The 26,728-nt window shown below is 36.3% G+C and overlaps 1 long non-coding RNA gene across 2 annotated transcripts in view; it reads left to right on the top strand.

Annotated features, from left to right (window-relative positions):
- LOC139361827 (uncharacterized) overlaps window positions 1-26,728 on the top strand; it is an 82,994-nt gene that overhangs the window by 30,502 nt on the left and 25,764 nt on the right. For both annotated transcript variants that reach the window (XR_011619529.1, XR_011619528.1), the window contains exon 2: window positions 16,353-16,467. This is a non-coding gene — a long non-coding RNA (uncharacterized lncRNA). The remainder of the gene's footprint in view (window positions 1-16,352; window positions 16,468-26,728) is intronic.

The following is a 26,728-nucleotide window of genomic DNA, read 5'->3' as shown; positions in this document are numbered from 1 at the left end:
TTTCTTTGGGACAATAATAAATCTATTACCTAGAAAATGTCAAGTTTATTAACATATTCACATATGAATCATAATAGGGAAGTAAATAATGTAAGGTGAAATGTTACCATGTGAAAACTGTTTCAACATTTGGCTTAGAAGATGGACTGAAGTTGGAAAACACAATAAAATATGCACAAGCAATAAGTAAATAGCAGAAGATAATAGCAACCCATTCGTAATACCATCTCATATTTATTGGTAAATCAATTTAGAGTTTGATCAGTATAATATCTGTGTGACATTGTCAGGGCAGATAATATACGGTCTTTCTTACCTATGATGGAATTAACAAGGCATAAAGTGGAAGAAAGATATTCCTTCTGAATCAGAAATATTCTCTATGAGGTAATCTTACTACTTTCACTCATTGTTGATTGGCCACTTGTTTTTCTTCTGTTTACAAAATACAATTTAAGAGGATACACACACACACACACACACACACACACACACACACACACACAAAGAGCTAGCTCTCTGCAAGCACAGTAATCCTGAGTTTTTCCTGCCTGATATGAAAGAGTTTACATTGCAGTAAAGGACAATGTCATGTTACGATGGTAAGAGCCACACTCATATGGATTTTATAAATCAAGTATGGAGGATGACTCATAGAGCAGACCAGTAGATGTCCCCAACAATTTATGGTGAGAAAGAATGGAAGGTGAGAGGAAGTGGATCAAGAATGATCTAATTTACCCTGTGGTTCTTGGAGATGACATTCTATATATGTGAAGATTGGTATTTGACTTGTAAAATAGATGTAACGAAAAGTAGTAAGTACTACATGTGGTTTAACATCATACACAACATATAGCTCTGAGAGGCAGAAGAGGATGATGGTTTAGTACAGAAGCTAGGGAGCAACGTTGCTAAGGAAACTTAACTTCAGCCACTTCCAAGGCGTATGACTCTTGGCAAGTTACTTTACTACCTTTCATTTGCTTTATCATCTGCCAAAGCCTCAAAGGATATTTTTTAGAAAGTTAATTCATATAAAGCACTTAGTAGTTCCTGGCACATAGAAAACACACAATAAGTGTGAATTTCTACTAGTATTTAAAAAAGTATTAAGTTAATAATATTAAAATATTTTCCAGAAAAAAAGTGTGAAAGTAAGAGGATCTTATTTAAAATTTGGTAATACACAAACCTCTGAATCTGTCATGACACAAACAGATTTTCTCCTTGATCAATGATTAATCTCCAATTACTTTCAATTGACTTACTAAGAAGAAACAGTAAGAGGTAGGCTTCAGATACACAGAGCTTTATGACTTAACATTTGCTGCTCTCAGGAATTATTCACCATCCTTTATAAATCTAAAGATTCATGTGATATTAACGTAGCAGGACGAGCAGCAGACAAAAGTCCTCCAAAACCGAGTTAAAGAAGGAAGGGGTTTATTCAGTTGGGAGCATTGGCAAGACTCCTGTCTCAAAAGCCGAGCCTCCTGAATGAGCAATTTCTGTCCCTTTTAAGGGCTCACAAATCTAAGGGGGTGCACGTGAAAGGGTCGTGATTGGTTGAGCAAGCAGGGAGTACGTGACTGGGGGCTGCATGCACTGGTAATTAGATCAGAACAAAACAAGGTAGGGATTTTCACTGTGCATTTGTAATCTATAGATAATATAACCAATTAAGTGAGGGGTTGATCTTTAACTACCAGGCCCAGGGTGCGGCACCGGGCTGTCTGTCTGTGGATTTCATTTCTGCCTTTTAGTTTTTACTTCTTCTTTATTTGGAGGCAGAAATTGGGCATAAGAAGATGTGAGGGGTGGTCTCCTCCCTTATTAAAAGTGTAGAGCTGTATATCCCCAATGTAATTATTGATTTTATTTCCCTACTTATATTGCCTACTCTCCAATGTTCTTAAGATCTAATGAGGTGGGAACAATAAGATTCTTATTGCTGTAAGTGGCCCACATTGTTTGGTTTTTCTCTTCTTCCTTAGACTTAGAGATAATAAAACATGGGCACATCCTCTCTCTCTTCCTAGGGCTATGGAAATGAATGAAATAATTTGAAGTATGTAGTTCATTTGTTTTCAGCATCGATGTGCCTTTGCTGTACTTACCTATCTCAGTATTTCCGCTCCCTTTCCACAGTTCCCACCAGGAACCATGCCAAATCTGACCAGTCTCCAAGCTACCTTCCTCTGAGTCTTTTGTCTTTGCATATGCAGTCTTCTTTATTATAATTTTCGAATGTCTAAGCTCAAAGTAGGGGATGCCCTGAGTGATTTAAATTTTGATAATTATGAACAATAGTGCCAATTTCCTGGGGCTGCCGTAACAAAGTACCATAAACAGGATAGGTTAAAACAACAAAAATTTATTCTCTCATAGTTCTTAGAACTAGAAGTCTGGAGGTTAGTGTCAGCAGGGCCATGCTCCCTCAGAGATTCTGGATACAATCCTTCCTTGCTTCTTCCTAGCTTCTGGGGGTGCCCATAGATCCTTGCCATTCCTTGGGTTGCAGCTACATCACTCCAATCTCTGCTGGTCATTACGTGGTGTTCTCCCTATGTGTCTGTGTTATCACATGCCACTTCCTCTTCTTATGGAGACTCCAGTCTTACTGTATTAGAGCCCACACTAATGAACTCACCTTAACTTGACTGCATGCGTAGACTTTATTTCCAAAAAGGCCACATTCACAGGTGCTAGGGTTTAGGATTTAAACATATCTTCAGGGAGGATAGAATTCAAATAACAAGGAATTTATAAAGTATAATATTAGCAAATATATTCATAATTTTTTATATATTTATCACCCAAACTGCTCAGAATAATGCTTTAAGCATAGAATATTAAAATGCATACTGATTTGAATTTAATGTACTTTTATCCCCATGGTAACATAAGGTACACTATAGTTCTCTGATAACACTAAAGAATAAAGTTCTAAGTTAGAGAAATATTTGTACCTTGTGATGACTGTAATTATTTAGTGGAACGAAAGAGATTTTTCTGGAAATCATGGTTAGCTTCTTGTTAAATTGTGTATAAATAGTTAGAATCAAGAAGTTTTAGACTGTATTTCTCTGGGTTTTTCTTTAGCTTCCCAATCACTTTTTCACCTTTAGAGGCTCTATTGATTTTCTTCACTGTGTCAGTCTTTGGAAACAAAAGTTTGCTAGTTACTTGTAAAAGTCACCTAAGTAGCCATCTGGGAAGCTAATAACATGGGTTTTGATTCCATATTGACCAACTATCTAGATATCTGAGTTTGGAGAACTGTCTTCATGAGGATTGTCATGCTTTTTCTAACTCTCTCTTTCCCGCATTTTTCAATGAGGGATTTAGAAATCTAGAATATAAAATTTGTTTCCAACTCAAAATGATTTTTGCTTTTTATGGTATATCTGTGTCATCTCATAGAGTTAGGTATGTGGATTTAACAAACAAATGTTAAGAACATATATTTTACCACTAACTTCAGATATTCTTAAATATTAAATTATATAAATATAGGTATAGTTATACAAGGAATGAACACCAGATCTTAATTTGTCTGTCTACCAATATGTGCAAATGGAAAGGCTTAATTTTCAGGACTCTGTAATGATAATGATATTTATGACTATGGCCTTACTGAATGACTAAGGAAATTTAATTACATTCTATAATTTAGGTATTCAGGCCTAGAATCTTAAAATTCTGTTTCTCAGGCCAGGATTTCTTGATAAGGCACTACACCGAGGCTCAATGTATAGCCTTAGTTCTAGGTGTATATTATGTCACAATCATTTTAAAAATATACTTGTGTTTACAGATGCTTCTTCTGAATCAGCCAGAATAGTCATTCAACATGTACAACCAATCAGCAATTCTTCCACAACAGGAGCTCATCACATCTATTACAAGCAAAATCCATACATCACTAATAAGTTTTTCAAACTCAGACTCCTGGCTTTTGTAAATTTTACTTAATAAACCAATTAAGCTGTATTCATTATAATCCTTGGAGGATTATCCACCAAGACAATGCTCTTACAACTAAATTGTCTAATTGAAATATGTTCAATCTGTCTAAAATTGCCATTGAACCATTTTACTGTTGCAGACCGGCAAAATTTGGATGGGATTTGGATTCATCTAGCAACTTGGGAGACAGATAGTGTTAAAAAAGATACAGATGTAGCAGCTTCCACTGATTCTTAATATGTCCCGTTTTTGTTGTCTTAAGCATTTTCATCAGTAAATGAAACACTTGTTTTAAGTCAATGATTTGCATATTAAGTTGGGAGAAAAAAACATAAGGCAATAACTAAAAACTTGTGCTACTACTGCTGTAGGGAGGCAATTTCCCAGAAAGAAAAAAATCCTTAATTTTTGAAAGACATGACTCTATCATTATCCATTAATTTACTCACACATTTATTCACCCAATAAATGACTTTTAGCACTAGTCATGGTACGTGCCATGATAACCCATGGGGATGGTTATAAATATAACTAAACTGTGATTCTTGCTCTTAGAGAACCTCTCAAGTAGAAAATGAACAATGAATAGAAAAATACCAAGCAAGTTAAAAAGTTGAAAGTGCCATAAAAGATGAAGTACCCCCGAAATTCTGCCATGGGAGGACTATTTGTAGCCAAATTCATGAGAAAAAAATACATTTATGTTAGAACTTCTAGGCTGCTTTCAATAAATGGAGATGAAAAGGTAGGCATTTGAGTCAGTGCTTGAAAACCTCTTGACTAGAGAAAACTCAAGGCTAATGAAAGGAAAAGAAACTATCTAGAGAGGTCAGAGATATAATTGGAAAGATCGGTAGTTTTGAACAATGATTAAAAGGTTTGCACTTTAGTAAGCAATAAGGAGCAATTAAAACTTTTTGAGTAGAGGTACGTTATGTTTAATGAGGTTTACTTAGTAATGATATGTAGGATACTTTAAAGGAGCAAAAAAGTCTAAGTTTGAGAGGTTCAGTTCCTAAAACTGTTTAGGACAGAACAGTGAGAATAGAAACCAAAATAAAAATGGAGTCAGATTAAGTTTAAAGGAAAAACATAAACTGGGAGGATTATCCACCTCATAATCAAGGATTATAATGAATTCAGCTTAATTGGTTTAAATATAAGGCTTGATGACTGACTGAATGAATGAGCACAAGGTTGAAATGAGAGTATATGGTGGAGAAGGGCTGTGAGACAGGAAGGTCGAAGAAGGCCCAGGACTAAACGCAAAGGGGATAGGAAAAGAGCTGCTGCTCCATCCAAAATAAATCAGATGGAGACACTGGATTAACAGGGAATATGGAAAGTATTATGGAGTTTTCAAAAAGCACCGTCCAATCAAAATATAATGGGAACTCATCTTAATTTTAAATTTTCTAGGAGTCACCTGGACATTTTAAATTAAAAGTTATATAAAATTATAATTTAATGTAAAAAAGAAGCAGGAGTAATTAATCTTGACATATTCTGTATAAGCCAACATATGTAGAATATTGTAATTGTAACATGTAATTAATATAAAAATTATTATGTATTTGACATTAGGTTTTATACTATGTCTTTTAAAATAATACATATTTTACAATTATAATGCATCTCAATTCAGATTTGGTACTTTTCAAATGGTCAACAACCACATGTAGCCAGTGGCCATTATCTTGGACAGGGCAATTTCAGAAACTTCATGTGAAAATACTCAAGAAGTTGAGAGGAAAGTTTTTACCATCAGATGGAATAGTTCATGCATATGGTGGTAGTTGATAAGTAAGAAGTATATAAGATCCTTAAGAGTATGAAGAGAAATATAAGAAGGAGAGCAAAACCATATACTTAGTAAATATTCATATTTTAATGACAGGAAGGACAAAAGAAATAAGTGGAGATGAAAAAATACTATTGGAGGTATAGGAGAAGAAACACACAGAGGGTTATGGAAGTCAAAGGAAATGGGACACTTGGCTGGGCATGGTGTCTCACACCTGTAATCTCAGCATTTTGGGAGGCCAAGGTGGGTGCATCACCTGAGGTCAGGAGTCTAAGATCAATCTGGCCAACATGGTGAAATCCTAACTCTACTAAAAATACAAAAATTAGCTGGATGTGGTGGTAGGTGCCTGTAATCCCAGCTCCTGGGGAGGCTGAGGCAGGAGAATAGCTTGAACCCGGGAGGCGGAGGTTTCAGTGAGCCGAGATGACGCCAACTATAGACATAGCAAAACATATCATCCGACCAGACTCTCAAAATCTATTCTAGTAATTTACAGTAACAAATGAGAAAAGCACAATGTGAGAGAAGTCCTAAGGGTGACATATTGCAGGTAAGACTTCTTCAATGTCCTTCCAAGTTGTTTAGTAGTGAAATAAAGAGATGCTTTAATGGTATGAGCATTTGATTATTTAAGACTGTCAGAGACCTGGACATGTCAATAGGCCAAGGGATCAGGAGAGAGTACAGATACAAGGAAAATTTTAAAATATCAGAAGGAGGATAGCCAGGTCCTGTGGCTCACACCTGCAGTCCGAACAATTTGGGAGGCCAAGGCGAGTGGATCACATGAGCCCAGGAGTTCCAGACCAGCCTGGGCAACATGGCAAAAATCCATCTGTACAAAAAATACAAAAACTAGTCAGGTGTGGTGGCATGTGCCTGTGGTCCCAGCTACTCAGGAGGCTGAGGTGGAAGGATCACTTGAGCCAATGGATGGAGGCAGCAGTGAGCTGTGATCATATCACTGTACTACAGCCTGGGCAACAGAGTGAGACCCTGTCTCAAAAATAATAACAATAATAATAGAAGGAAGAAATAACTCTTAAAGTAGAGGTATGTTTCTTTTCTCCAGATAGAAAAATAAAGGCTTAGTGGATATAAAAATTGAGGCAACCATAATGAAAAGAGGAAGTAGCTAAAACAAGTTCTATTGGCTTTGACATTATCCTCGTATAAAAGAGACAATCACGTATACAAAAATGTAGTGGTAGCAACAAGTCCCTTAAGAAGGTGGAAAACTTTTCCATCGATTACAGAGTCAACTGGAGAAAAACAATGGGAAAGTAGCTATAACATTACAACATGATGAGTTCACAGTGAACCCAATTAGCAGTTTTTAAAAACATCTTTATTTGCTCTCAATTATGCATTGTGATATATCTGAGTCTGGGGATTGCCATGGCAGTAATTCATGGAAACAAATCATCCTTTCATTTATTCATTATTTCACTTTTTTTTTATTTTTAAAACTTGACACAAATATTCCGGGAACCTGCAATGCTCAAGGTGTGATGCTGGAATATACTTGCAATACAGCAGTGAACAAAATACAGTTCCTGCCCGCGTGGATCTTATACTCTGATCAGGCAGAATACATATTAGTAGGCAAATATATTGCAATAAATGTTACAGTAGAGCATGTACCCAGGGTAATATGACTACGGAGAAGAGCCCTCTAACACCGACATGAAAGCATGAAAGGTTTCCTAGAAAAAACTAAACTGTAATTAACAAAGAATGGAGATGAGTGTGTATATATATGAGATATTATATTATATATTATATATAAATATATATTATACATAAAAAATAGTGAAATAATGAATAAATGCATCAGTGATGAGTGTATATATATACACTCATCTCCATTCTTTGTTAATCACAATCTGGTTTTTTGTGCATGTACATATATACACACAGTATAGAAGCCCAGAACATTAGATGTGTATTAATATGTCAGTAGGACAGTGATACTATGAAATATAAAGTTGGTCTTAGTCCCCATTTCCTGATGTACAACTCCTAAAGCCCTTGAAATCTTCCGAGTGGTAAGTGTCTTTTGTATACTAATGATATGACTCGTTGGCTGGGGGCCCCTAGAGAGCTTCAGGATGAGGGCCAGTCACCTAAAAGACCAAGGGAGGATTAGAGGGTTGAGACTTTCAACCCTAACCCTCTAACCTTTAGGGAGGGGAGAGGGACTAAAGGTTGAATTAATTACCAATGACCCACCATATGATCAATTATGCCTATTAAATAAAGGTTCCATAAAAACCAAAAAGATTGGGTTCAGGAGCTTTTGGATTGCTCTACTTTAAGAGTTATTTCTTCCTTCTATTATTATTATTATTTTTGGCTACTTTATTTACAGTAGTGTATGGGTGTGATTTGTGGCTCCCCAAAATAATTACAACAGTAACATCAATGATCATTGGTCACCGATAACCACAACAGATAAAATAATAATGAGAAAGTTTGAAAAATTGGGAGAATTGCTGAAACCTCACCCAGAGACATGAAGTGAGCATACGTCGGTGGAAAAATAGTGCCCACAGACTTGCCCAAAGCAAGATTGCTATAAACCTTCAATTCGTAAAAATGCAGTATCTGTGAGGTGCAATAGAGTGAAGCACAATAAAATGAGGTGTGCCTATGTTTATCTAGGGCCTACTTTTGGCTCAGCTCTTTACTTCGTATTTTGGCTAATTAAGTCTGCTTCTCTAGAGTTTGGAACATCAGTATCTATGCCTTTGCAAATAAAACATACATTAAATCACAAAGTGATATATTACTTATGTTATTCAAACTGCATTTTATCGACAGCTACTATGACCCACAGACAATGCTTGATTATTTTCAGGTGGAAAATATTTATCCCTGACTTCTCTCTGTCTCTCTATTATACAGCTCTTTCTCTTTTTTTCTTTTTTTTTTTTTTTTTTTTTTTTGAGGCAAGAGTCTCGCTCTGTTGCCCAGGCTAGAGTGCAGTGGCCGGATCTCAGCTCACTGCAAGCTCCGCCTCCGGGGTTCACGCCATTCTCCTGCCTCAGCCTCCCGAGTAGCTGGGACTACAGGTGCCGCCACCTCGCCCGGCTAGTTTTTTGTATTTTTTTTTTTTAGTAGAGACGGGGTTTCACCGTGTTAGCCAGGATGGTCTCGATCTCCTGACCTCGTGATCCGCCCATCTCGGCCTCCCAAAGTGCTGGGATTACAGGATTGAGCCACCGCGCCCGGCGAACTATTTCTAATACATCAGCAAATTCTGTTGAATTTACGTTCAAATTCATCCAGAATCCAACCACTTTTCATCTCAATTACTACCATGCTGGCTAAAGCCATCATCATTTCCCACTTTAATGTAAAACAGATTTTAGTAGGTGCCCATGTTCCTAGCTCTGCCCTCTGTTTAACATATCAACCAGAATGATCCTCTGATAATATGTCTGCTTGTCACTCCTCTGTTTAAAATCCTGTAGTGCTGAGCCACTTTACTTATAATAGAACTAAACTTTTACAAATTCCTTCAATATTCATTGGATACGGTGCTTCCAATCTGAAGTATTTTTCTACTAACATTCTTCCCTTTCTAGCTGACCCATCGATATCTGCCATAATTGCCTTCTTGCAGTTCTATATTTTTTTCCAGACATGCTGTTTTTTTCTGCAAGACTCTTCCTCTAGATGTCCTCTTAGCTAGATCTCACCTCTCCTTCAAGTCTTAGCTCATATATCATCCTACCAATAATACCTTCACTAACTCCCCTTATATAAAACTATAAACTACCTACAGAATATTCAACTCACATACCAGATCCTAGTGCTCCATCTCTGTATTTCCCACGTAGTGCTTTAGAGCATACTTCACGGTTGATCTATTTGTTATTTTTATTATTTACTGTTTGCTTCTCCTCCCTGAATGATAAACTTCACAGAAAAAGTTTTGTATCCTACATGCTTAGAAAAATTAATGTTAATAGCAGGTACTCCATAAATATTTATCAAATAAATGAATACTTATTCTCAGTTGAATGCAAATCATTTTTCCATAAATGTGAGCACAATTCCAAATTTGTGATGATGTCCTATTGGTACTGAATTATGTACTACTCTGTCTCTGAACACATCAATCATCTTAAGTACTCTAACATTTAGTACAGTTTTAAAATTATTATATTGAGAGTATAGGAAGGAGGTTGTGATCTTATTTTAATGAACAACAAAACTTGTCTGTACACAGCCTACCACCATAAATTACGCTGTAAATCAAATTTAGGTGTGTAGAGCATTAGGGGTATGAATTTGATTATAATTTGCATACTGTGGCTCATTCAGAAAATTCACCTAGCACCCTTTGTGTGCCAGGAACCATGTTTGGAAATAAGAGGATGAAGTGAAGAGAATATTACCTCTAAGCTTAAAGGAACTTATATTCTGAAAGGGAAGAAAGGAGTTGTCTGATGAAAAGACCCAATGGAAGCAGCAGCAGAAAGAGATTAAGCTAAAAACAGAAAAATCCATAAAAAAGCACATATTTGAAAATTACGTATCAAGGCGAAGCATCTTAGAAACTTCCTACTCATTGGGAATATGTTTAATTTGATTACCCCTCACAAGAAGCAAAGAGATAGGCAAGGAAAGGCCAATTATCCTGTAAAGTAGATTTTTGAGTTGAGTGCAACCGAAGCTTAAAATGGGTACATTATTAATTGCTTGGCAATTAAAAGGCACGCTCTAGTGAGAGCAACCTCTTGTTTTCTTCCTGGAGATCCTCATCTTCTCCACACTGCAGCCATTCTGTGTACATTCTTATGCCTGCTATCTTAATGGTAATAATAATGACAACAACAATAATAAATCAAAGTAATAGTAACAGCAATAATAATAATATAAATATGATTCGTAAACATCTATGGGTCATTTTATCTAGAAAGGGAGTAATTTACATCATCAATGTCTAATCTTGCAATCTTCATAATACTCTCTACGGTCATTTTCTGTGGCCATCTCTACCATCCCCTGTATGTCTTTATTCAGAGTTTTTCTCTTTAAGTGTTCAAGTATATATTTATTGTTTTTACCAGTCTGCATATTCATTTTATCATCTATTAATTTTCATATATATATAGTGTTTCTAAGTTTACCAAGTATTTTATCTGTTTAAATCTATTTTTGTGTATCTATCGAGATATTACAAACCAAACCATCCTGCAAATACTGAATGTATCTCTACTTTAGCTATTATGTCCAAAGTCTCTGAAGTCCAGAATCTAAAGATCATTTAAGTCCAATCTTTCAGTTTACAAATGGTGAAACAAATACATGGAAAGTTAAGTAATTCATCTAAAATCGTTGACCTATGTGTGAAGAAGTCAGGCTTAGAAAACAATAAGATATATTAGCTGTTTTTGGTGCACCTCTAATCTTTGTATAATCTAACTCTCCTTTAATGAAGCATAGAAAAGTGGATATAAATTTAACAGCATGGGAAATATTTCATTCAAGCAATCTAAACTACTTAGTATTGAGGTGGTTTTGGTTTTTTAGTTTGTTTGTTTGTTTTTGCCAGAATTTCCTTCCTTTTTCAAGAATCCTTTTTCTGAGTGTTTAAAGCTAACACAAAGCTATGCTACAATTTTGCAAGAATACCTGATTTTAAAGATACCCATATTCCTATGGCAAGAAGAGTACAATTCAAAATACCTTAATATGCAAAAGTCATCTGTTTCTCATACATTCTCCAGCCTTCTCCTTACACTTGAATGGATTTCAACGGACTCTTGAAAAATGTTTCCCTCAATGACAAGAATTCTTCAAACACATCTTAAAAGAGCAATTGATATTCATTCCTTAGAATCAGAATATTTAACCTTTACATGATGAATCCAATCCTTCTTTAACCTCGTTCTTTATCATTTACAAAATGCTGGAATAGTATTACACTTTGCCAAAATAAATTTTAAATGGAGGTATCTATCTTGTAAAATGTATGAATAAGAAGCAGATAAATGCATATTGCCATTTTACAAAATGAAAATGCATATGTGAACAGTCTCTGTGTACTCTAAAGATCAGATGGTAAACAGATGAGATCAAAAAGCTGTGCTTGCCAGCTAAAGTGAATGGTAAATTTTGTGTTGTAACATGATTCTTAGCCAGAGATCTCACCTTTAGCTGTAGACAAACACCTCAAAAATTAAGGCCTAGGTACCGCAGGGGTAAAAGAAGAGAATTTTGTGGCTTACAACAATTTTGAGACAGTGGAAATAAAGGGTCCTGGCATCAGGAAACCCATCTTCCAGCTTTGAATCTGCCAACTACTTAGCCAGGAAGTCACAGTCAACCCATTCATTTACTTATTCATTCTATCATGCATTCATATATTTATTAAATACTTATTACCATGGGTGGGTGTGGTGGTACATGCTTATAGTCCCAGCACTTTCGGAGTCAAAGGCAGGAGAATTGCTGGAGGCCAGACCAGCCTGGACAACATAGCAAGACCCCGTCCCTGCAAATGATTTAAAAATCAGCTGGGTGTGATGGTGCACCCCTGTAGTCCTAGTTACTTGTGAGGCTGAGGCAAGAGGATTGTTCTTCAGGAGTTCAAGTTTGCAGTGAACTGAGATCATACCACTGCGCTTCAGCCTGGGTGACAGAGCAAGACTCTGTCTCAAACAAACGAACAAACAACAAGACTTACTGGCATGTACTATGGGCCAGGCACTGTACTTGTGCTAGTAATATAGTTCTGAACAAATAAGGAACACATGATGTGCAAGGACTCTGCCTATGCTCCTCGTAAGCTGTACAGATTTTAAACTATGTATGACAGGAAGTTATTGAAACTCTTCAGAAGGAAAATAACATGGTTTATGTTTTTTAAAGATCACACTTTGATTGTTCTATACAGATCGCATTGCTGTGGATACAAGAGCAGAAGCAATTCTAAAACCATGTTCACAACCATTGCAACATGCACAAAAGGCAGGGAAGTGATGATCACAGCCACTGGCTTATTGGAGGAACTGCAGTTTGCTGAGATAGAATGCCCAGTTTGTGGATAAACAGTGACAGGTGACAGAACCAAAACTAGAAAAAAGTTTATTTGTTCTTCTACTACAACACAGCTACATTTCAGTAGTCAACTATTCATACATTCAATCAGCAACGTGGTGTATTAAGCCCTGTGTATAACTGATCTCACAAATATATAAACATGTTTTACAGTTTTATCTTGGATGAGTGAAGTGAAACAGAGGAATTGGCTCAGAAACCACCATTTCCCAGTCGCTGGATTTTTACTTGACATATTGTTCCTTCTGTTATGTTCTGCAAACAGATTGAAATTTGAGAACCATCTTTGATCTGGGATATCTCTATTCACCCAGATATTATAATTCTATCTCTTAAGAATCTCTGGAATTCATCTCCTCTTATTGTAGACTCTAATTAGTTAGTTTTTAGGTTATTAAGCAGATTTTATCTAGTCTCCCTATTATCCTATTTTTATAATTTACAAAAACTATAGCCCTTTATATTTTCCATGTACTCTGGAGGTCTGGAAACTTACTTATGAACAAGACACATCTTCGACAAATCCACAGAAGAGCAGGATGTATGTGTAAAGTACTAGATTCAATGCAGTATAGATAAATATACTTAGAATGCAGCATAGACAAGCAATTTTACTAGCTGCTGGTCAAGGCAGGGCAGGTTTCATTTAAGGTAACGTTTGAGATGGCTCTTAAAGAATGAAGCTGGAATGGAGATCAGTCTTTGCCTTATCTAATTTTCTCTCTCCACCTTTTAATATCAGTGCTTCTAGTATTAAATCACTGGGCACAGTTCTGAGCATTGCAACAATTTTTAACATTTTTGTACCTAAGCATAAAGTCCGATCTACACTATGGATTCAAAGCTCTTGATATAATTCTGTCTTCTTGTTTGTGCTTCATCTTCCACAAACAAGTTTCTCAATGTATAGTAACAGGCCACTATTAATGCACAATATTATTTTAGATGAGTAGAATTCTTAATATCAGTAATTTTAATATATTTAATATTCATTAGGAAAATTACTACTAGTATATCAAGCCTAGATGCTTAGTAGAATTTTAGCTAAAAAGTAAAATCAATTAAATAAAAAATAAATAATGGTATATTTGGCAAATCTTTGGATAGAGAAAAATGTGAATGTCATTATTAAATCACTGAACTTTGGAAAACAGCATTTAATAGATGGTCTTGGGATATTCATTAGCCAGCAACACCTAATAACATTTCAAGTGGCCTTGAGTATGTCTTCCTAACCTTCTACCTCTGCTCAGGCCATTTATTCTGACTGAAATGCTGGTTTCCTCCACTCAATTATAACCTCCTCTTCTAACATTTAGTTTAAATCTTTATTATAGCATTTAATATATATTCTATTATGTGTTCAAATCATGTTTGGCATTGTCATCCCCGCAGTGGTGGAAACGGAGAGGAGGGCTCGTACAGGCTGGATGCGTCTCTGGTTTTCTGTTTCTAAACTAAGGGCCTGGCTTACACTTCCCAACAAGCGAATGAGCATGAAAGTACAATGTAGGTGGTCAGTTACTGTTTGCTGACTTGAATTGATTAGGCTGCTGGAAAATCCAATTCCCTTAAGGTCTCCATTGTTAAATGTCACTTCTGACTTAGACGACAATGACAAACCATCGCTTCTGCAAAACCATATTTAAAATAAACATCCGTTGCCTGGGAACAGAGCATGTCTCATTGGCAGAGTTCTATGGACTATTTTATCTAATTAGCTCATATCAGCAAGAAATGCCTATGAGTATGAGATAAAGAGAGAAAAAATGAAAGGGCAATCATCATAAGCATGATGGCCATTTGAACAGAGTTTTATCATTTCCTTACATTTCTTCACTTCAGATTGATTTCATCCATGTGACAGATACTGTAGTTACTGTTACTACTCCCATATTCCATTGAAATGATGCAAATGAAAGTACAGAATTCAGCATCTACCGTCTTCTTGTCTTCCTTTCTTCTTTTTTAGTGGATTTTTACTTTTTATCCTATTCTCTTAACTCACAAATCATAACAATGTTCTAGGTCAAATTTTATTTCAAGATAAAGACCGGCCTTATACATGGATTGAATACCCTCTCTATTCATAAAAATCTTCCCCCATCAGTTATTCTCTTTGCCTAAACATTGACACAATTTATTAGAAGAGAAAAACAATGCTGAAAATTATTTTAATGTTCATTTCACATTTATTTTCTTCAGATATTTATTTCAATTATATACACCTGTGAATACAAATCCTTTTAATAAACATATTTGGATATGAGCTGAAACATTGTTTTCATGACTAAAGACTAATTCTGAGCATTTGATGTACATTATTAGTGTCTACTTTTAAAAATTTCAAAGCTAGTTACTAAAGAAAACTTCCAGAACATTTCGTATGACTGTGTAATTATTTCTGCTTCACAGAGAAGAACGTAGAGGAAGTAAGATTTCATGGAACAGAACAAAGTTTCTTCTAGAGCCAAAACAGTAAAGAGGATCTTGGGTTGAAGGCAGACTCCATTAGGGAAAAGGGAATTGCTCAGAAGAAAAACTATTTCCTTTTCTTTACCAATAGCTACAATGAAATTACCTGCAGGGACTGTAGCAGTCAAAGTTCAGTCAGGAAAGAAGAACCACTAGGAGTATTACGGAACGAGGACTTCACTATAAGGGTTGGCTGTTACTCAGCTATGAAAAGAAATGAAGATTAAGGTTTAGAATGGAGGAGCTGGAGGATTCGAGTCAGGTTGCTAAGCTGCCAGGCTGAAGCACTGGCAAGGGGAATTGGGAAGCCAGACATGTCCATGTGTTGGTGTGTGGCCACAGTGTGGAGCTGTTAGGAAACTCTGTGGAAAGCTATCACCTCTGCATCTTGTGGTCAGCCCAGCGTTGCAGTTGGTTAGCAGGGTCCCAAGTCAGAAAGAACTAGACATAAACGAGTGATAAGTGAGGACATGCTGAACCGCACCAGTACCTCTAGGCTCATCTTTCAATGTTTTGACTGCTATGATCTTCAGGAAGGAGGAGCTCCTGCTTCACTTCTTCCTTCTATGCCTCATGCAAATATTTATTTTTGTCAATCCCGAGTTAGAAGCACCCAGAAAAAGAATTTGAAAGAATGAACTTCCCACTTAGCCAAGTTGACTCAGGGAAAAAAAAAAATCACAAAGATTTCTTGTTGGCATTCAAGTTTCATTGAAGCATCGGTGTATCAAAGTCATGCAATTAATAGAATGTATGTTTTAGGGAGATTCTGATTCTAAAATGTTTTGATGGAATTTAATTTCTCAGGCCAGAAGAGATTTTAGTTAAGCGTTCATTATAATTGACATTATTTAGTAATCAGAGAGGAAGATTGATGTCAACATTTCACGTTTTTATCAATACAATAAGAATCAATCGTAAATGAGACATTGTGGTTACAGACAAACAACGATTTGAATTGTATACTAATATAATATGCTTTCTCAGTCAAATTGGACTAATCTCTACTGATCTTTCAATTTAGCCATAACCAAAGACCAGACTTCACCAGGGAGCAGATTTCTGAATTTTCACCATGGATACTAGAAACAAATGTTCTCTAAAATAGCCAGAATTACAAGATGAAATTCATCCAAAGTGTAAGTGGCAATGTCAATTTATCTAAATTAATACCACATACTAAGGCATTTTAGTTCTCTCATATCTTAATTTAGATAAACGAAAATGTTATTTAAACCAATCTTAAGGTCACTGAATGTAAAAACATTAGACAGTTCAATGAGAAAATGAACAAGAAATGAACAAGAAATCTCTCAAGAACAATGAACATAAATGGCGTGCAGAGAAGGGAGCTTCAGACAACTGGGCTGACAGAAAAAAAGGGCACTAATAATTCCTTCTTCCGATAAAAAGGGAATCAGGGGTATAGCAGTAATTCTCAGCTATAGAATCCCATCTAGAGAAGTCTTTCATCAAAATAAAAATGCTGTGTAAATAATATAATGATTTAAAGTGGTTTACTGTGGTGTCAATATCATTACTTTTAAAAAACGTGGTTTACACACTTACAACCTCCAGTGTCCCTTTTTAAACCAATGCTTTGATGAGATGTGTCAATCAGTTATAAATGAAATGACATTCCTATATCCCAGTTACTTTTATAAACCTATCATTATGTGTTTTAAATCTAACATGGATCCATGTTTTAAATTCTGTCATTAATATCTTTGCAGGATTTGTCTCGAACCTATCACTGCAGCTTCAGTACTGCCCTTCTCACACATTCTCTCAGTCATAATAAAGTCTCTACTATTTTTCATACATGCCACATACATCTTGGCCTCTGGCTGCTATGTATGTTGTCCCAGGTGTCTTCTTTCCAATACTGTTTTTCTGATTGAATGCTAGTCTCCCATGAAACACTCCCTAATCCTCTGAACGATGTAGGATATGTGCCTATTTTGGACGAATAAATCAGAATATTTGTGCCACAGCTAACTTCCTTCTTTATCTTTGTTGGTATTTTATTTTATTTTATTTTATTTTTTAGATTATGTGCTTAGCTTCCACCACATAATTTTCTTAATAACAGTAGGGAAATGTCTTGTGTATCCTCCTCCATCTTGAGAGCATGGTATATAAATGGCATTCTTCTAAAGAATTGAATTGATGTTAGTATTTGTTCTTAGCTCCTTGTTATTTGATCTCTGGCAGTGACTTGGGCTTAGTATATGAAAAAACATATACATCGTCAAAAAGGCTAATATCAAACTAACTGTAGCAGAGTGTTATGTAACCAATCCTATAAATCTTAGTTTATGATTAACTTCCTTGCTATATGCCTCTTCATTAATATAGGATCTTCCAGAATTTGGTAATTATATTATTATATCAATCTTTATATGTGTATCACGTAGGAGGGGGACTATCTAAGTATATTCAAAAAATGATTTTGTCCAGAATATCTAACAAAATAAGATTAAGTGAACACTTGAAAAAAATACATTGGTGATGCAGCACTGAGAGTTGAGTTAAGAAGAACGCATAGCTAAGGGAGGCATAAGCACTGTTTTTGTTAGGAGATAATTTGGCCAAGTTATTTATGTAGGCAATGCGGCTGCTGTGCCCACTTAAGCTGTTTCATAAACTAGATGATTAGCAATACAATACAGAGCCCTCTTGAACTTCTAAAACAGCTGTTCACCTCTAAAATGACCACTGTAAATTAGTTCAAGATGAAAAGAGAAAGGAAAGAGAGAAAGGAAGAGTGTTGGAGAGGGTAAGGAGGGGAGTCAAAAGAGAAGGATAGAGAAAGCAAGAGAAGGGAAGGGAGGAGAAGAGAAGGAGGTGAGAAAAGGTGAAGAAGAATGAAAGGATAGAAGAGAGAAAGACATTTTAAAGAAGTACAACTAACGAGTATAAATGAGTTAGACAAGGTAAATATTTTAAACATATATATTTTATTGTTTTTCCTTTTCAATTTTGCTTCTAATTTTTGGATTTCAATCTCTGAGGTTAATTATACTTCTCAATTAATGATCCATTACCTGTATGAGACATTTGTTTGATTTTATTTTGCCCTGATTCCCCACTACCATTATATCCTTCCTCTATGTATAATCATTTTGATATTTTGATGTTGATTGCATATCCTTATATTTATGTATACATATTTAAAATGTGTTTGTTTCCTTTGTATGAGTATGTGTGTTATTAAATTATATGAATGGTGTTTTACATAAATATCTTGTTTCCTTCCTTACTTTTTTACTAGTGCCATGTTTTTGAGATGCACTATTGTTGCTGCATACACATCAAGTCTATTGTTTCTAACTGTGGTGTAGTATTCACTTGAGTGTATCCACCATGTTTTAATTATCCACCTCTCCCTCTGCCACAGTGAAGGATAACTACACTGTCTACAATTCTTTGCCACCATAAGCAACGTTGCAATGAACATCTTCAAGCCTTTCTCTTTAGGTATTTTTATTAGAATGTGAGATGCATATCCAAATGTGGCCTGGCTGGATCATAAGTATGGTCTAGTTATCGACAAACGTATTGTTTTCAAGAACAGTTACATCAGCACACACAACCATCAGCAGTGTGTATTTTATGTTGTCTTTAGAAATGGTAAGCTTGCCATAGTCCCAAATTCTTGAATGTATGCACGTTGATTTGTAATTCTGCTCTTCACCCTATAATGATAAGTCTCTTTTTTACTGTAATCTCTTTAAATGTTTGAATTGTGTGAGCGCAACTGGACTACTGTCTGGGACCTATCCTTTATTGGCTATGAGACTTTCAGCAACTCATTTCTTCTTTCTGATCTTTCTTTCATTCACTTACTCAGCCATCATTCAAGCACTATTAAATGAGCACCTGCTATGTACTTAGTTTATGACTCTATCACCTGATTTGTATGTTTCTTTATCAGAAGGAGAACCTCCATGTAAGTGTTGTAAAGACAGCAGTTCATATGAGAGATAGTCCCTGCTCTTAGAAAACTCTTGGATACTCAGGGACACCTTCCTCAAGAAAGAGAAATTTAATTTGAAACCTGAAAGGAGTTGGTGATTCAAAAAAACCAGGGAGCTGAGATAATTTTTAAACTGAGGATGGTAAAAGTAAATTGTATTCTGTATAGAGGGAAACAATGAATGCCACAGATCTGAGTAGAAACATCCAAGTAGAGATTCAACAATGGAAAGGTGTCCCGTAAGGCTAGAACAAAGAGAGTGGCATTTGCAGGAGGCTCAGAGAAGCAGGAAGGTGGTGTCAAACCAAGTAGGGTACTGAGACTTGGAAAGCATTTTGGATTACAGAAGTCTTTCCGGATATTAAGGTAATATCCAAATATTATATAAGCAGCTGGATGCGTACTTCAATGGTGTCTTCCAGTCTTTTCATTTTGGGTTTTTTTCTAAATCTCTGCTTCCAATAAGCCACATGTGGCTACTGAGCTCTTATAATGTGGCTAGTCTGAATTGAGAAGTGCTGGAAATAAAAAATAAACACCAGGTTGTGAAACCATTGTATAAAAAAGACCGCAGGCCAGGTGCAGTGGTCCACGCCTGTAATCTTAGTACTTTGGGAGGCCAAGGCTGGTGGATCACTTGAGGTCAGGAGTTTGAGACCAGCCTGGCCAACATGGCGAAACCCCGTCTCTACTAAAAATACAAAACGAATTAGTTTGGCGTGGGTGGTGGGGACCTGTAATCCCAGCTACACGAGAGGCTGAGGTAGGAGAATCACTGGAATCCTGCGGGTGTAGGTTTCAGGGAGCCGAGATCGTGCCATTGCACTCCAGCCTGGTCGCAGAGCAAGACTCTGTCTCAAAAAAAAAAAAAAAAAAAAAAAAAAAAAAAAGACTGCAAAATTTCTTATTAACAATCAATTGTATATTGGTTACATATTGAAATTATGATTGTTGGATATATTGGCTTAAATATTAATTTGCCTATTTCTTTTCACCTTTTTAGTATGCTTACTAGAAAAATTTAAATCATATATGTGGCTCCCAACACGTATTTGTTAGGCAAACCTGTTCTATATCATTTGCTTCCTGAAAAACCATAGAATGGCGAAGATTCATCTAGAGTGAAGATTTCGATAACCAAAATTTTCTTCCTATTAAATCTGAACCCAACAGAAGGAGCCATGTAGCCTTGAGATAGTTTCAACTAGAGTCCCAGGCAGAAAGCCATTTGACTTGATTATAAGCTGTATAGACTTCAGCAGAGCAATTTAGAAGATGATGTGGGTGTTAAAATATATGCACATATTCCGTTATATATTAACAAGATATGTGCTCAGAGAAGACTCCCACATACCCACACACCACTTAGAATACTGGCTTACATTTTTCTACCAGTAAAGTCACTTTGAATAAGGGAAGAAAAAAATCGAGCAGTAGTACAGTAAATGCCACATACTGTATAGTTAATTTGCAAGAATCGTTTTGCAGAAAATGAATTTTTCATGAGTGTTCTTTAAAATATGTTTTGCCAGGATATTTTTCTTTGATGTGGTCAGCTTAAAAAACCCGTTACCTTTTATTGAAATTTTATGACTGATCTTTTTCACATTTGAAACAATTTGATGAAAAATTATTAAATTCAGTTTTGTGCCAATTTAGCTGAACAGACTTCATTTCAGGCCTTCAAATGCTTACAGTTCAATAGAGGAGATTGGTGCACAAAGAAATAAAATAGTGTGAAAAGTTGAAGAATCAAATTACATCTAGGTACAAATGTAACATGATTCTTTCTGAGAGGAATGAAATCAGTTGTATTTATTCCAGAAAACCTTAGCTACATTTAAAAACTGTCTCACATAAGCAAAATTTGGAACTGACCCTTAATTTTAATAAAGTATTTTCTTTGGAGGATCTGTCAAAATAACAGTGTATACATGTTCCTACTGGCATTTTATACCTGGTGATTATTATGTAGGTATTGGAGAAATCATATTTTTTCCCAATCTCTTTGAGTCTTCTGTTAATAAATTTTGCAAACTTCCTGGTCAATGTGTCTCCGACATAATCGTGCATAAAGTGCATTTATTTATTTACAGAGGAAATGTACCATGAATAGCTGTCACTGTGGACTTTCCCCTCAGTGCCCCATTTACTCTGTCACACTGTAGATGTTGCTGGGGGGAAAAGGGTCAGGTGTTTGTGGTGTAGGCATTTTCTATGGTTAGCCAGCTTTTATATTTCTTTTGAAGCACTAAGCTGTAACGAAAGTTGTAGGATGGCTCTATGATGAGGGCCATGTTTTGGCCAAATTTCTAAACACGAATCAGTGGATTAAACAGAAAGGTTAAATTAGTTTTTCACATCTTCTTTACTTTTTAAAATATTATTTCAAAAACTATAATTTGAAAGTCATACAGTATCACATTTTATATATCCAGGTGTCAACTGGATTAGATGGAGATATTTCACTTTTCCCCACGTCACACAGCATTGGTAGAGTATTGGAATATTTGATGTTTTAGGTTCATTTCTCCTAGGTTTTATATTTTCATTTGTTAAGTCAACTCTGAGGGGGAAAAGGGGAGATTTTCATTCAGAAAACTGACTAGATAAAATAATTGAAATATAAATAAATGTCTTTAAATTTGGGGGATTTTTAAGAATATCAGGGGTCCTGACTGGACAATATGGAATAAACACTGGTCATCAGTCTTCAGCACTGAATAAAAACTAGACACATGCAACACAGCAGCCCTTTGAGGACCCTGATAAATAGAAGGCAAACTGGGGAAGAAGCCCAGAATTCAAATACCGAAGAATGTATCACTTTTGTTTTCCTTCAAGGCCCACAACCAACACAGCAGTGATCACAAAGGAGTTGGCAGAGAGAGCTTAGGAGAAGTCTAACTCTGGCTTTTTCTAAGAAGTTCTCTCTAGTTCTGGCTCAAGAAGCAAGAAAGGGAATTTAAAATATTCAGAAAGTGTGTGGAAATGTCCGGTTTTATTTTTCTTTCTTTTTTCTATTCTCCCATGGCCTAGTTCCTATGCGATCCTGTGGAGCCAAAATTCTAGGTGAGGAAAGTTTCTATTAGTGCAGTCCCCCCTTATCTGTGGGGAATATGTTCTAAGACCACCAATGCATGCCTGAAACTACCAATAGTACCAAACCCCATATATTTTTTCTTACACAAGCCCACAGTAAAGTTTAATTTATAAATTAGGCATAGTAAGAGATTAACAACAATAACTAATAATAACGCAGAACAATTATAACGATATACTGTAATAAAAGCTATGTGAATGTAGTCTCTTTCTCTCTCTCTCAGTGTATCTTGTTGTCACGTGTACACCTATTTTCAGGCTTTGATTGGCCACAGGTAACTGACACTGCCAAGAGCAAAACCAAGGATAAAAGGGGACTCCTCTCCCATATCTTCAGCAGAGGATCCTTGGTTCCAAGAGAGTGAGGCTGACCACCATTGTCGTCCATCTGGATTGTCCTTTCATTGTTTGGACCTGGATGCGGGCACACTTCACAACTGCACCTCAGAGTGGGATAACTGAAACCCTGGCTTCCTCGACATAGAAGGACCCCAAGGAACTAGAAAGTCTCAAAGTTATGGAGAAAAAGGAACTCAGGAAATCAATTCCAAATAATTGTTTATAAATTTTGGACTCCTTCCCAAGCTTGCATATGTGGATCTGATGTTATTCAGCCTACAAAAGACACCAACTGAACAGATACACCACTGCCCAATGTCTGAGACTGGCCACTAGGTGGCACATGAACTGGACTGATCCAAATAGTACTGTGAATGCTTTGAAAACTGTGCTGGGATTACCAGCACTTTGGGAGGCCGATGCGGGTGGATCACGAGGTCAGGAGATCGAGACCATCCTGGCTAACATGGTGAAACCCTGTCTCTACTAAAAAATACAAAAAATTAGCCGGGTGTGGTGGCGGGCGCCTGAAAACTATGCTGGCATTGCAACCATACCACATAGGAGAGGCACGTTGGAACTTAAGACTGAACCTAACCAGGCTGACTCTTACTAAATGAAAATGTTAACATTCTCTGTAGGATTTAAAGAAGTCCCAGAGTCTCATAACATAACATAATATTCAAAATGTCCAGGATACAATGAAAACATTTTTGATATGTAAACTACCAGGAAAATCTCAATTTCCATGGGGAAAGACAATCAACAGATATAAATATGAGGTAACAGAGATGTTGGAATGATCTGATTCTTGAAACCAAAGGAAAAATAGAAAGTACACAAAGTAAATGGAAGCTGTCAAGAAGTACCAAATGAAGATTTTAGAACTATAAAAATAATAACAACAGTAGGCTGGGCGCGGTGGCTCACGCCTGTAATCCCAGTACTTTGGCAGACCAAGGCAGGCGGATCATGAGGTCAGGAGATCGAGACCATCCTGGCTAGCATGGTGAAACTCCGTCTCTACTAAAAATACAAAAAATTAGCTGGACGAGGTGGCGGGCGCCTGTAGACCGGGAGGCTGAGGCAGGAGAATGGCGTGAACCCAGGAGGCAGAACTTGCAGTGAGCCGAGATCGCGCCACTGCACTTCAGCCTGGGCTACAGAGCTAGACTCCGTCTCAAATAATAATAATAATAACTGTAATAACTTTCCTCAAAACAACAGACAAAACAAAATTTAAAACCCTCCTTTGACAGACTCAGTAGCAGAATAGAAATGACAGTGAAAAGAATCAATGAACTTGAAGAAAAATCAATAAAAATGATTTAATCAGAATAATAGAAAGTTTTTTAAAAATAAAAAGACAAATAGAACATTAGACATCTGTGGGGTAATAACAAAAAAACTAGTGTTTTCATTATTTGAGTGCCAGAAGGAGAGAAGAAGTGCAGTGCAGAAAAAAAATTAAAGAAGTAATCAGTAAAAATGTCCCCAAATTGGCAAAAGAACTGGACATAAAGATTCAAAAAGCCCAGTGAATGCCAAACAGAATAAAAACAAACAAATCCATACCCAGAAGCACCGTAATCAAACTGCTAAAAATTAAAGACAAAGAAAAAAGCCCAGAAGGCACCCAGAAAAAAAAAAAAAGATGAATTACTAATAGAAGAACAGTGATATAGCTCAGAAGGAAGTGTTGAAAGAAAATAACTTTCAACTCAGAATTCTATACCCAGTGAACATATCCCTCAGGAATAAAGTTGAAATAAAAACACTTTGAGAAGAAGAAAAACTAAGGGAATTTATTGTCTTGCAGACCTGATTTAAAAGCATTGTGGGGAAAAAAAAAAAAAAAAAGCTCTTTAGGATGAAGGGAATTAATATAAGATGGAAATATGGAACATTAAGAATGAAGGAGGCTGGGCACAATGGCTCATGCCTATAATCCCAGCACTTTGGGAGGCTGAGGCAGGCAGATCACTGGAGGTCAGGAGTTTGAGACAAGCCTGGCCAACATGGTGAAACCCCATCTCTACTAAAAAAACAAAAATTAGTCAAGCATGGTGGCATGCACCTATAATCCCAGCTACTTAGGAGGCTGAGGCACAAGAATCACTTGAACCTGGTAGGCAGAGGTTGCAGTGAGCAGAGATTGTGCCACTGCAGTGCAACAGAGCAGAGCGAGACTATGTCTTTTAATAAACAAATAAATAAATAAATAAATAGAAGCAACAATAAAAATGGCAAATTATTTTTTCCTAAATTGTATGTGGGAGTTGAAAGCAGAAATTATAACATTGTCTAATGAGATTTCAATGTATGTATATAATCATTACATAAATGGGAAGCTAAGGTGATCTATATGGTGGTAATCTTTCTACATTCAACCAAAAGTGGTAAAATATTAATTCTAAGTAGACTGTAAAAAGTTAAATACATATATTGTAATCCTTTGTGAAATAACAAAAGGAAGTCAGGAAACAGAGAAATGAAAAAACAGAAATAACTAACAGAAAACAAATAATAAAACAATAAACCTAAATCCAAACATATCAAGAATCACATCAAATGCAAATGGTCAAAAACATCTATTAAAAGACACAGATTTTTAGGGTGGATAAGGAATATTAGACAATCAAATTAATCCCTGCTTTGAAAAGTGTCCCTGTCTTACGATGAGGAAACAGAGATTTAGAGGAGAAATAAATTGTTCAAGATCCTACAGCAACCAGATTTAGAGGACAGTTTTTCTAACTTCTTAGATATTGCTTCCTACTACTTTACAAAATAGTATTGCTGAGATAAAGAATAAAAAAGTGGGAACAGCTGGATTGCATTGTTTCAGGATTGAATTCAGAGTTAAATGTCAGGAGGGTCCTGACTTTGTGCCAGAGGAGTGTGTTACTAGGAAAGCCATTGAAAAAGCCTGTCATCATATAGGGAGGTAGTCAATAATGGCTAAAGTGGCATCAACCGCATAGGGATCATACTAGGTTTATTAGTCAGGATTCTTCAAAGAAATAGAACTAATAGGATACACACACACACACACACACACACACACACACACACACACACACACGGAGGAGAGGGGAGATTTATTATGAGGAATTGGCTCATACAATTGTGGATGCTGAAAAGTCTCGTGATCTGCCATCTGCCATCTAGAGATCAGGAAAACTGTTAGTGTAATTCCAATCCAAAGGCCAGAAAGCTGAAGGTGCAAATCCCAGTCAGGGTAAGAGAAGGCCTGTGTCCCAGCTCAAGGAGACAGGCAGGAAGCCAAAAGGGGTAAATTCCTCCTTCCTCCACTTTTGTGTCCTATTCAAGCTTTCAACAGATGGGGTGATGGACACTCACATTGAAGAGGATAATCTACTTTACTGGCACTGCTAATTCCAATGCTAATCTCATCTGGAAGCATCCTCACAGACACACACAGAATGTTTCTATATGGGAACCCTATGGCACAGTTATGTTGACACATGAAATTGACGACAATACTAGATCTGACCCAATTTCCAGCATGCTTCTTGGGAAAAAAAGGAAGTGTGAGGCAAATTTCTCTAGGTTTTTCCTGAGGAGAGTTGCATACATTCTAGTGACCTGGTAACCAGGTATATTCTTTTGATATATGCTCCTTGCATCCAGCAGGTTCTGAGCAATGAAGCTCAGAGTAATCTATAGCGAATTTCTGACTTTCCCTCCCTTATTTTTGGAGCAAATCAAGGAATTTTATGAGACAAGTTGTGTGTCTTCTGGAAAGAATAAGGGCAAGGACTAGAGAAATACAGTGTACATGGACTTAAGTAGTAAAATACAGAAACACACACTATTGAATTACACAGCTTTCTAGCTTTCTGGAGGAGACACAGATTTCTGTTTTCTTCCTTATGATGGGTTCGGTCACTGTACATGTAATTTAGGTAGAGTCATATGTTACCTCTTGGTTTTTAGAGTGTGGGGCTGGGCAAAGA

The sequence above is a fragment of the Macaca nemestrina genome, chromosome 2, assembly GCF_043159975.1.
Source record: "Macaca nemestrina isolate mMacNem1 chromosome 2, mMacNem.hap1, whole genome shotgun sequence".
In the NCBI taxonomy this organism is placed as follows: domain Eukaryota; kingdom Metazoa; phylum Chordata; class Mammalia; order Primates; family Cercopithecidae; genus Macaca; species Macaca nemestrina.
This window is presented reverse-complemented; position numbering and strand designations above follow the sequence as displayed.